The 13,149-nt window shown below is 53.0% G+C and overlaps 1 protein-coding gene across 1 annotated transcript in view; it reads right to left on the bottom strand.

Annotated features, from left to right (window-relative positions):
* Positions 1-13,149, bottom strand: part of GLI2 (GLI family zinc finger 2) — a 246,775-nt gene that overhangs the window by 45,282 nt on the left and 188,344 nt on the right. The gene's annotated exons all lie outside the window — the stretch shown is intronic.

Below are 13,149 nucleotides of genomic sequence, written 5' to 3'. Positions count from 1 at the left end.
TGCCGAGGAAGCATGGCCCTGCCCTCACCCCATGATACTGATTCTAGACTCCTGATCTCCAAACCTGGGAAGGAACATATTTCTGTTGTTTCAAGCCACTGAGTTCGTGGCAACTTCCTGGGAGCTAGTTCAGTACGTGTGGCACATTGTGCCGGTGTGGAGTTAGCCCTCAGAGGGACTCACATCACCATCTGTGTTACTGTCGCCTTTCTTCCAAGACGGTACGCTCTTAGGGAGCAGGGCCTGTGTGTTGTTCCTCAGAGTGGCCTAGCCCCCGGGAGGTGCTACATCAGCGGCAAGCTGGCAGGGAAGGGGGAAGTCCCCTCCGTGCTGGGAGGGCTTCTGAGCATGCTCGCAGGGCTCTGGAGCGTGCCTTCCCCCCTGCCGCCTGGATTACACGGTCACTGGCTCCCCATAGCTGAACGCGCCCTGCACACGGCCCCAACACGCCAACCCCTCCCGCCCCAGGGACCGCTGGCTCCCATGTCCTCATCCTGCCTTTGGGCTGAGATGCTACCACCCACCAGGATCACAGGGCCATGGGTGGAGTCAGAAGGCTCAGCATGGGGAGCCGGCGACCCGTCTGCCGTTGGCCCGCGGCTCAGGGCCAGGCACCCACTTTCTCAGAAACACTAGGCAGTTGGCTTTGGGCCCACCGATCTGCTAGAGGGGAAACAAATACCTCGAAGCTGGCCTTCTTGCTTTGAGCTGCTCTCTTCCTCAAACTGGGACTCCTTAGCAGCGTGCAGTCCTGGCTGAGCAGGGGGGGGCCTGTGTTGGTTTTCGTCAGGGCATCCCTGAAGGGCAAGGTCAGTGGCGACTACCCAGGGCCTACTCATGGATGGAGCTCCAGGGGCTCCTCCAGGCGGAGTTCAAGCTCTTCTGCAAGGATTTTGTTTGCAGGTTTGGATTTTGTTATGTTTTGGTTTCCTGTTTGTTTGGTTGGTGTGGGGTATGTGAAACCATACACTGGCAAGCTTGCTTACCACGCCTTCCATATATTCATTTTAAAAGTTCCAGAAATCAAGCCCCTTTCAAGAGGCACCAAGGGGGTTTGCAACTGGAAAGAGATGTGTACTGAATTCTTTTGGAAAGCACCAGAGAACTGCGCCTCTCCAAATCAGAGCTCAATTCATTTTTTTTTTTTTTTTTTGCAACAATCTGCATGTTCTTGTACATCTGGACTGAGCTCTGCCCCCATGGGGAGGCTCCGTAAATGAGCGAAAAGGCTCACAGTAAACAGGGCCTGGGACCACAGCATCAGCCATTCGCTGAGCCAACGTTCACTGAGCATGGGTCCTGAGGGAACCAGGTGGGGAGCTGGGGGTCTGAGAAAGACTCGGCCAGAGCCCCACACCCAGGAAGTAAAAAAACTCAACTGACGAATGCTGAGCCAGGTGGATCTTGGTCAGCTCTGATTTTCCCAGGGCTCACCTTGAACCCATATTTGCACAGACCTCAGCAGAGAGCATGAGTCGTCATGAGGCTGTGGTGAGGACAAGCTGTTAGGATAATGATACTGGGAGAGCCCCCTGATCCAGCCATGAGTTCAGGAAATCACAGCCCCCAAGCCTAGGGTTCACTTCAGTGCCTTGATGGAATCATCAGTCTGGGACCTCTGGGGTCATGCAGGAGAGTGGACACGAACTGTAGCCTACCAAGAGTATACAAGGTGCTGGAGGGGAAAGAAGTGTGGGAGGGAAAGAATTCATTCACTCCGCTAGGGCAATCTGAGAAGGCTTCCTGTAGGAGGTGGCATCTGAAACTGGGTCTCAACTCTTACAGAGAAATGGAAAGGAGGCAGTGAATGGTGCAGGCCTGGGCTTCCGAGGCAGGAGAACAGCTGAACAAAGAGAAGGTCATATGGGGGGATAGCTACCAGAGTCCAGGAGCTGAATGGCAGACTACACAGCTGATGGAAGAGGAATGTGTAGGAAAAACCTTAAGGAAATGTCAATAACCTGACCTGGGTTACACAAGGAACTTCTCTTCATCCAGACACTTCATTGTGGGAGTGAAGAGAACAAACACTAACTGAGAGAGGATGTCTGCAACACAGATAACTAATTATGGAATGAGTGGCCTTCATATATAAAAAACTTGATTCACATCAATATGAAAAAGGCAACTCCATACAGAAATGAGCAAAATAGCTCCAAACGTACTTCACAAGCAGGAAATATTATTGGCCAAAAAACATAGGAGAGGATTCTCAGCTTCATCAGTGATCAGGGAAATAGAAAATCCAAATCATAGGAGATACCAAAATTGTGGCAAACATTTAGCTGACGTGACCTTGGTAACCAGGATGTGGAACGAGCTGAGCCCCCAAGCCGCCCTAGTGGTAAAACCACCCAAGCAAAAGCCTGGCAACATCTGGGGTTAAACCATGAACAGCCAGCCCATGACTCAGCGATTTCACTCCTGGACGTGCATTGACTCTAAGGAATAGCCCGCGGTCCGGGGGGGTGGGGGGTGCGGGGGCAGAAGATGGTACAAGAGAATTCACCTCAATAATGTTCAGAATCGCCAAAGCAGAGACATATCCCAGGTGAGTGTCTGCTCACTCTGGAGCAGAGTAGGGAGAATTTGTGAATAAAGAGCCCCAGGCATTGACGGGTGAATTTCTGGAACAAAATTTGACCCGTGAAAGCAGTTTCCTGATGAATCTGCTTGCAATGATTCTGTTGATATCAAGTCCACAAAGCAGAACTAAACAATGGGTTGTTAGGGGAGTCAGACATAAGGTGGAACTGTCATGGAGGCAAGGGGAGGAGGAACTCCAAATCCCAAAGCCGGGTGGGAGGGGCAGCCCCTGGGGCAGGACGGAGGAGACCCCAAAGGTGCCGGCATATCCCCGATCCTCGGGCCGGCCAGAGAGTGACAGTGTACAAGATCATTACTCTTTATGCCTTAACCATGCTTTTGCAAGTCCTTTTGTGCGTCTTCGATATTTAACAAGCCTAAATCTTAAAGAGGAGGGCTGGCTTCTGGTTCGAAGTCCGCTGAGGGCACAGGGGCTCGGTGGTGGGGAGAGGAGCGACTGCAGAGCTGCTCGTGAACTTGTGTGGGCTACTGGAAAGCCTTTGGGGGCTCTGTGGTCGGCTCCCTGTCACCCAGTGGGCTCCTCGTGGCTATTCCCTCTGTCTGCTGCCCAGGCTCCTTCCTGGCCAGCCCCAGCCTGTCAGATGGGCCTGCTCTGTGGCCGACACACGCCTTTATACACGCGCAATCCTTTCGACCCTCTGCTCACCCCGATCCGTTACAGACCCGCACACTCCCGCAGATCCAGCCAGCTTTCAGCTGTCACTCCCTACGCAGAGCCGTAATAAAGAAATCACTGTTTTCAGCTGACAAAGAGCAGATTTCTTACTAAGTAAACACTGATGTTTTGGTAGGGAAATTAGGTTATAAAACTGCGCCTCCAAAGAAGGCCATACACATGGACTTGGTTAAGATCTAGCCACACGGGCAAGAGGGGTTAATTCAGCTGCCCACCCTTTATCACATTTTTTTCCCCTTGAAACAGAAGGATAGGAAGTTTATCGGCTTTTTCAAACATAAAAACTGAAAAGCATAAAAGGCAAGAGGGAAGTATCAAGGAGACTTTTTTCCTAGCCAAGTGATGACTTGCACAGAGCTGGGGTTGGGGAGAGACCCTGGATGCAAGCCATGTGTTGGGGGGTGGTGAGGCAGGAACACAGCTGGCTGGGGGGTGGGGAAGGGTGGGGGGGTGGAAAGAGGCCCTGGGGGAACTGGGGCCCAGATTAGGCCCTCTCCAGGTGACCTGTGGTGTGGGTTAACCTCTGGGGATAGGAGGCCTTTGTCTGTAAGAACGGCCAACCTCCGCTGAGCACAGCTGAGCTGAAGCTTCCAGAAAGTCATGACTCTATGGGGACTATCCTCTCTCAGGGCAAATGCAAGGGGGCTGGCCCCGGAGCCATGGAAGCCATGGAATGAGACGCGTGGTCTTGGGGCAGGAAGAGCCTTCAGGAAAAGGAGGGGTTTCATTACACTGCCCCCGGGGTCTGGGTTTAAGCCATGAGAAAAGTCCAGGGCATGGGTGGGCTACACACAGGGAAACCCCTCCACAGAGAGAATTATTCAGCTCTGGCCTGGCCCGCCAAAGTGGTGTGTGGAATTTCCTTTCCTGGACTCCTGTCAAAACGAGATGGATAATCCCAAATAGTTTAGATAAAAGTCTTCTTAGAGGTGTGTGTGCTGCTGATTTTTAAACGAAGTTTTGAGCGCATTAGTGGGTGCATTGGAAAGGGCTCCTCTTCCTACTGCCATCTGTGTCTGCCTGGGAGTGGAGGCCTCTCACTGGAGCAGGGGCAGCCTCAAGAAGACCGTGGAGCCCCACGGCAGGCTGGGGCTAGGGGTGGGATCGGGAGAGACAGGCCTCTGGTGCCTTCCTCCTGGTAAATGCTTCCCAGTCCTGGCTTCCTAGTGCTCTGGGCTTTCCCGCCCCCACCCCTTTCCAGTACACCGCTCTGTAACTGCCCCCATTTTTCCTCCTTTCCTCCAAGACCATGAGATATGTGGGGGCAGCTAGGCTGGGCCTCCTTGGGCCTAGATTCCTGACACCTGACACGAAGCTGGTCCCTTCTAGGTACGGGATGGGTGACGTCAGAGGAAGGAGCACGAAGAATTCTCCACCTGAGTTTAGGCAACAGCTAAACGCAACTTGCTTGGGCAGGGCAGGTCAAGTTCATGTGTCAGAAACACGGCACCTGGCAGGAGAGAATAGTAGGAGAAAGGGCTTCCAGGGTGCCCAACATAGGTCTTCTTTTCCGTGGGCACCAGAGCAAGTAAGCGACAAAGCAGTGCTGGCCACTGTCGTGGGTGCTTGACCAGGCCTCAGGGACAAGGCACTGCTCATGAAGCCCCTCAACAAGTGTTGAGACTAAGGTGGGAAGGAGTGACCTCCAGCGACAGTCCCTGGGACACAGTAAATCAAGCAGTGAGGAACTGGGCTGAATGAATGCATTCTGGGCACTAGCATCAGTGTCCACCCAGAGTGGACACCCCAGACATGTGCACTGGGACAAGACCCCACCTCAAAGGCCAATCCATCCCACTGAAATTTTACTCTTAGAGATTATTTCCTTTGGCTTGATTGTTGCTCTGTTCCCATGTCTGCCAGCAGAGATAGCTGCCTGTAGCCCTAAGATTTGCAAGGAAGATGCCAGTTCCTCTCCAAGGATAATCACAGCACAGAGAAATGCTTGGGACTGAGGGTCAGGTCTCATTTACTAGCAAAGTGATCTTGGTAAGCTCTTAAATTCTGGGAACCTCTAATTTTTTGCTGTATGAAATGGGGAGAATATCACCTACTTTACAGGGTGTTGGGGGGACTGGATATGATGCCATCTACCTAGCACACAGCAGGGTGATTGGAATGAAATGTGGATTTACTTCTGGTCTCGACACAAGGGTGAAAAGAACAAATCATTGTCCAGTGCTTACTGTGTAGCAGGGGCTGTTCTATGTGCTTTATACACATTCCGCTACCTAATCCTCAAAACCACTTGAGGGGTACTCTCGTATCCCCATTTTAGAGATGGGGAAGCCAAAGCTCATGGAGGTTCAACTGCCAGCCCAAGGACATAGAGAGTAAAAATAACACAGGAGGATTTCAACCCTGGCCCCTCCCCATTCTGCCCACATCCTGGGGGTGTGGGATGGGCTATGCCAAGGTGATGGGGGCCCAGTGGGCTAGGAGAAGAACCCGAAAGACCATCTGTCAACCCTGCAGGACCTTCCCACCAGGAAGCCCCTCCCCATACCAGCTTTGCCTGCCCTGCCCAGTGCAGACCCACCTCATTTCTGCACATCAAGAGCTGCTTCACTTCTGGGGCCCCTCCTGCCCGGGCTGACCACACGGGCTCTCTCCAAAGCCCAGAGCCAGGCAGCTCCTCTTCTGCGAGGGGCTGGCATTCAGCACAGATCAAAGAGCAGGCCGTCTTATCAGACACGCTCCTCATTAAACTTTTACAGGCCAGATTCCATTATAAATGAGCTGTCTGTCCCACACTGCAGAGCATGTTCCTGGAGCTGGGAATCTGAAGCCCTCGGAACTGGGAGACTCCTTAGCAGAGGTCTCAGTGTGGAGAGGGCCCCCTAGAGTCAAACTGCCCGGGTTCCAGTCATAGCTTTGCTACTCGCTAGAAGGATGTCACTAGGGAAAGCAGTCAACTGCACTGTCCCTCAGTTTCCCCACTTAGCAAGTGGGGATGAGGATGCCACCTTCCTCAAAGGGTACAGATGGGGGTTAAGTGGTATAATCCAGAGGGCTGGCCCCAGGCTGCTGGGACTGCCCCTCAATGAGTGCTGCCCCAGTGTCCTGCTGCCTGCAGGGCTGTCTAAGGACCACGCACATCCCCGTGAGCCAAGGCTGCAAACCTATCTGTCCCCCCAGACCTCAGACAGCCACTGCCCTACATACTGCCTGGTCCTGGAGTTCTCCGGGTACCCACCTCTCCAGTGGCCCTGAAGTAGTGGTCAGCTACATCAGATTTAAAGGCGCACCCACTGGAGATAAAAGGACAACTTGGACTCCTGGGAGGAAGAGGACAGCCGTGGGCCACCCAGTCCCTCAGTCCTTCAGCCAGAAGCCAGGCAGACACGCCCTTCCGCAGCCTCTTCCTTGCCTCCCCGAATCTCTGAAAACAAGTATGCACACTTGCTGAGGGGAGAGAGCGTTCTTTGTTGAAATGCAGTGCCCGTCCTCTCTGAACCGTGAACCTAGTGGTGTGGTGCCAAGAATCAAGAAGAAAATATTACTATCTTCCTGCCTTTCAGTGATTGGCTTGAGGACAGGGCTCTCAGGGGCCCGGGACAGGATGGGCTGAACAGGCTGTGTGTTTATTAATCTCACAATGAGCCGGTACAGTCTTTATGGAACACTGACCTTGGGAAGAGCCATCTTCAAATCCCTCCAGATTAGAAAGTTCAGGAGCTCAGCCAGCGAGAGCAAACCAACTACTTTCTTAAGTGATGCACACCAACAGAGGGGCTAAATGTCCCCATTAATATGCAGCCACTAGGATGAGGTGGCTTCAGACATCCTTAACAGTTCTCCCAGGGGGCTCTGGGTAATTTGCACACGCGACAAAGTGTGCAGATGATGGTGGAAGGCGGAGGCCCTCGCACCAACCAGCTGGCATTTCCGCTTTTCCTAAAGTACCTGGGCCAGCATGTTGACTTCGCATGAATTAATAGCTAAACCCCAGAGCCATCTGTCCCCAGCAGGAACCCCTCCTCCTCTCTCCTTATCTTGCAGGGTGGCCTTGGGCTGTGACCGCTGGAACCCTGCTCACCAATGACAGCTCAAGATCAAGTGATCTGCCGGGGAGCAGTTCATAGTGGTTGGCTCTCCAGTTTTGGTGGGTGCGGGGGGTTGTGGAGGTCAGAGGTCGTGGAACTAGGCAAGAGGAGAGAGAAGGGGGCCAACCCTCCCGTGGCTGAGATGCTGTGGCTATCCTCGTTCCATATGTTCATCCCCTTCTGCAAGCTGAGAGTATGGACAGATTTAGGTCAACTTGTGGGCACCGCATCTGCGAATGGGTGATAAAAAGGGACCAGGGGATGTTTAACACCCCATACTTCGAGGTCATTGTCATTGAGAGAAAAAGCCCTAGAGCCTGCTGATGTGATGAGTCTAGCAAGGCAACACGCAGCTCTGAGCCCATTTTCTTGGGTCTAAAATAAGTAGGGTGGCCTGCAGCAGTCCTCAGACTCTGGCCTGTAGGTAAACAAGCAGATACCCAGTCCTCACCCTAGCCTGCAAGAACCAGAACCTTGGAGATTGGACGGAAGAATGTGCATCTTTAAAACACAGCCAAGTTCAGGGGCGCCTGGGTGGCTCAGTGGGTTAAGCTGCTGCCTTCGGCTCGGGTCATGATCTCAGGGTCCTGGGATCGAGTCCCGCATCGGGCTCTCTGCTCAGCGGGGAGCCTGCTTCCCTCTCTCTCTCTGCCTGCCTTTCCGTCTACTTGTGATTTCTCTCTGTCAAATAAATAAATAAAATCTTACAAAAACAAAAACAAAACAACAACAACAAAAAACACAGCCAAGTTCAGATAGGCAGCCAGGTTTGAGAACTACAGCGTTAAATGGTCTCAGTAACCCCTCTGGGCTAGAAGCAATGGGAATTGGTCTTCTCTGGAGGCCCAGGGCAGAGGTTGGAATGAGAAGGACCCCATAAGCCACACAGGGAGTCAAAGAACGACCCTAGCCTCCCAAATCAGGAAAAGGAGCTTTTACCTTCTCCAAAAGGACTTGGGTTGATCTTGGCGGAGGGCAGCCCGTACTCCTGCTTGTATGACTGCCTACACGGGGCAAATGGAGAGCTCCAGCTGGGAGCCCCACAGTGCCATGCCTCAGCCTCTGTCCCCACAACACCCAGCAAGCCTGTTTCCAAGGGGCAGGGGCTGGCAGGGGATCCAAAGAATTTGCTTTTCCACCAGCAGCGGCAAGGCTATGGAAAGTCTGCGGGGAGTGTTGGTTCCCATCCACTGGCTGGCCTTCTCTTCTTGCCCTTGACAATGGACTCTTGGACCCTCAGGATCATTTCCTCACGGTGGGGGGTGGGGTGGTCACAAGAGAACCGCACCTGATCAACAACAACAACCCCTCTACCCATTTATCTCCCCATCACGTGTGGTTTACATGGATAAGAAATGTTGCCTCAGGAGTCCACAGGCAGTGTCATCTACCCTTCTAAAACCTCCTGGGCACCAGTGAGCTACACAAATCCTGTAGTGGGTTTGCACTTCTAGGAGATGCGGAAAGGTGATGTCAGGATGGGGTGGGCACATTTGTGAAGAAGCCAGCCCGGCATGCTGGCTGGGTTTCCACACTGTCCCCTCCCCACCCTGTGCCCTTCTCTTCCCTGTGTGGCTGCCTGTGGGAGGGGAGGGCTGTGACCTGGACCCAGGGACACGACAACTCTGGCAGGTCCCTCTGCTGTGGATCCCCCACTTCTATCGATCCCCTAACTGCTCCTATGGGTACCCTGAAAATAAATCTGACCACTTCCTCTTGCTCCTGGTTGCCTAGAAGATAAAGTCCCAATTCTCCAAATGGGAGAAAAAAGACCCCTCCTCTCTCCATCCCCAGTGGTACTCCTTCAGTCCTATTTTCTACCTTCTTAAGTGACAGCCACCAGAGAGAATCCTCTTCGAAGGTCATGCAGTGGCCTGCCTCTGCCCCCAGGGGCCTGGGCTTCCAATGACCCCTGCCCCCCATAAGCAAATGCAAACAGCAACCATGAGACTCATCACTATTAACATCTACTCCATGTTTCCAAATGGTCCCAAATGCTTTACTTACATGACCCCATGGAATCCTCAAAATAACTTGGTAGATGGGATAGGTGCTATCATTATGCCCTATTACAGATGGATAAACAGGTTTATTCATTCGGGGTTGGTAAGCTCTCTCAAGTTCAGAGCCAGGGTTCAAGGCCAGCTGGTGGAGCAGGGCTGGTGACGGAGCACTCCCGCAGCGCCCCCGGGGGTGAGGTGGGGAGGACAAACAGTTTGTGGTAGAGCACTGCACGCGGAGCCCAGGCGCACGAGGCGCCCAATCCCGGGGCCGTGAGGACCATGAGAGCCAATGGGCAGCGGCCCTGGCGCAGAGCAGTAGGCGGAGGCTCCGGGTGCAGCTGACAAGAGATGACACCGCAGCTCATTTGCTGTGCAACGTTTGTGTAATTAGACACATTTGGCGCCGCAGAGGAGGCGTGGGATACAGCGGGGGCTTGATGGATCGGGCACTCCTCCGGGCTCTGACCGCATTAATCACAGAAGCCGGAGCCACGGAGGCCGTTGTTTTCTTATAGGCCTCGTCCTGTTTCCACACCAGTGGGGGAGGGGGAAGGGGTCCCGATGCCCTCGCCTTGTTCCCCTGTGGCCGGGTGGGGACCGATCATCCTGAGGCTGCCGGGGAGCCCCTGGAAGCCCACCGCGGCAGGGGCGCGGGGCTCAGGAACAGAGTGCTGCTGCCCATCATCACTTGGGTGTTAACCAGGAGAGCCCGGCCCCGGCTGGGGGAGGGGAGGCCAGCAGGGATGACACCCGGCAAGTCCGCGCGCCTCTGTGAAGCTCAATATAGCACAGCGGCCTCCTGAGCAGAGCCCGGCCGGACCCAGGCCCTACGCACACTGTGGACACCCTTTATTGTATTCTACTGGGTGATGCCACGCTGGCCAGTGTGTGGGGCTTGGTGATCCCAAACAAGCCTCAGAACCTTCTGTGCCCTAATCCCTGGAATCTGGGCCCATAACCTTTTAGGGGAAAAGGGACTTTGCAGATGTGATGGAGTTAAGGATATTGAGGCAGGAAGATTATCTTGGATTATCCATGTGGGCCCTCAAAGCCATCGCGGGCACCTTTAGAAGAGAGATGGAGGGAGAAAAGCATTATAGAAGAAGAAGAAGGAGGATTCGAGGACAGAAGCAGGGGGAACACAGGGATGGGTCCAGAGACAGGTCCCGGCTGAGGCACACAGGTGGCCTCCAGAAACTAGGGAAGTCAAAGAAGCAGAGTCTGTGCTGGAGTCTCTAGAAAGAACCAGCCCCACCAACACCTTGACTCACTCCAGACTTCTGCCCTCCAGAACTGCCCAAGAGTAAGTCAGCATCGTTTTAAGCCCCTGGGTAATCTGTTACAGCAGCAACAGGAGACTGCAACACTCCCCTTCAGACATCAAGTCGAGTTCAAGAGTCATCTGGGCCAGTGAGTGACAACACCATTTCCACAGGCCCACTAGCCTGCCCAGACCTCCCGTGCTGCCGGTCACGAAGGCTTTCAGTTTCTCCCAGTGCTCTTCCCGTCCCCCACCCCTCACTAGCCAGGAAGTCAGCAGTTCCACCTTCCTCCCAAATAGAGAGAGATTCAGCTCCTTGATTCTCCTTTGATGGTCAGATGCCACCAGCTGAGCCCTTTTTGGGTAGATCCGCTAGTTCCAAACACGCTCACTGAAGCCAGTTGCTGGAGCTGTGGTCCCAGGCCCGGTAGCTGGAGGAGCAGCCGGGGAGTGGGCAGGGGCTGAAAGGACCCCATCACCTACCAGGTGGGCATGGGTGCCAGGAGCAGGCCTTCATCAAGAGAGACACGACAACACACACTAACACGAAACGAGAAGTTTCCAACATTTGAAAGGCCCCATGAGAAAACTTGAGGGGCCTCCTGATGCCCACACCTGGGACCATTTCAACCACACACAGATAGCGACAACAACAGAGTATAACTCAGAATAAGACGTCTGCCTATGCATTTATTTGGCATAAGTAAATAATCAAAGAAAAAAAGATGTGGGGGGTGGGGAGGAGAGGGAACTATTCCTCACAGAAGAATTCCAGGCCAAAAACGTGGAAGGAATGATGGAAACAGAAAATCACCATTTGGAGAACACGAGTAATTACAGTTTCTGGCTAGAACCGTCCAATGGATGTTAGTTAGTAGGTGAAAATTTGATAAGACTCAGGATAGTTACATATTAAAGTCTCAGCCCCTTCCCCAAGATATTTATTAATGACAAAGGGACCAACTTTAAAGGGGAGAAACCCAGCAGACCTCACCCTATCTAAGCGAGCTGCAGTGATGAGACTCCTTGTCATCGTGTGCCTCTTGACACGACCCACTACGAAGGACAAAGCCCCACCTTCATGGTATCAGTCCCCCACATGCTCACTCTAAACTTCATCATGAGGCAAATTCAGGCAAGGGTCCCCTGTCGAGGATACCTGTACATTTCGTACTGGCCTGTCCTCCTCGAGAGGGTCAAGGTCATGAAGGACAAGAGAAACTAAGCCACTAGCCTGGAATAAAGGAGGTTTGAACAAGAAATGCCAAAGCCACATCCCAACAGGACGAAAAGAAGACATGAGTAAGGCAACTGAGGAAACACGGATAAGATTTACAAGTCAGTTAATGACCCCATATCAGCCTTCCGTCATGTAGATGTGAGTCCTAGGGGAGCCCAGTGGGGAGTGGGGGGAATCCTGGAAATCTCTGTACTATTTTTGCAACTCTTCTCTCATGTCTGAAATTATTGCCAAGTGAAAGATGCTTTTTTAAAAAAGAAAAGTCTCCTGTTTGCTCTACCTCAGGGAGGCGGCAAGGGGTGCCCAGCAGCAGGAGTTGCCAAGGGCTGCGACCTCAGTCACCTGCCTTCTCATTGGGCCAGGTGCTTTTTTGAACCTAGGGAGTGCTCAGCAAGCGTTTACTGACTTCCTTCAGGCAGGAGCTGGGACAGGCAGGAAGTAGGGTTTGTCTTCAATGGGTAGAATGGGTGGAGAGTGCTCTCATTCAGGAAAACACTCACTGATCACGGACCTGGTACTGTCAGCCACTGGCAAGGCAGCAAGGAGCGGGAAGCTCAGAGCCTGCTAGGGGGTAGGTGGGAAAGCAGATCATTGAGAAGGGCCCCCACTCGGTGTAGGGGATCCTGGTGCCCCAAGAGGAGCACTCCAGGAAAGTGGGCAGCAGGAACAGAGGCGTGGAGACCTGCAGTAGAGCTGTGTGTTCTAGAACCCTGAACAGCAGCTTGACGTGGACAGATGAGATGGCTGGGTCCAGAGGGATCCTGGGATGAGTTGGGCTTCTGCAGTAGGTTTTCTCCAAGCAGGTGTGGGGAGTGGAGAGATATGGGGGTAGGGCAAAGGTTTCAGTCTCTTCTCTGGAAGTGGAATGGATGGGGTAGCGTGGGGCCCAGTCTTGGAGTCATAAACACCAAGAAAAGTGACATTAGCTATAGGCTTCAAGGCCTTAGGTGAGAATGAAGAGGGACAGGATTAGGCTTAGTGAGACAGCACTGGGACACGTCCTTCTACCTGGGAACCTTGTCCTTATCATGGGGCTTGTCCTTATCATCATGGTGACTCTAAAGTATAGGGTCTAAATTGGGACATGTAAAAGGACACTAAATTATTATACTGTGATAATGTATAACTAAGGTCACCGTACTTTTAAAAAATTTTATTTGTTTTTTTGAGATTGAGCAAGTGAAAGAGAGCATGGGCAGGGAGAGGGGCAGAAGGAGAGGGGGAAGCAAGGTTTCCTCTGAGCAGGGAGCCTGAAGCGGGGCTCGATCCCAAGACCCTAAGATCATGGCCTGAGCTGAAGGCAGATGCTCAACCGA

This window comes from Neovison vison, chromosome 3, assembly GCF_020171115.1.
Source record: "Neovison vison isolate M4711 chromosome 3, ASM_NN_V1, whole genome shotgun sequence".
NCBI lineage: Eukaryota > Metazoa > Chordata > Mammalia > Carnivora > Mustelidae > Neogale > Neogale vison.
The sequence above is the reverse complement of the archived record's forward strand: the minus strand, read 5'-3'. Positions and strand labels throughout refer to the sequence as shown.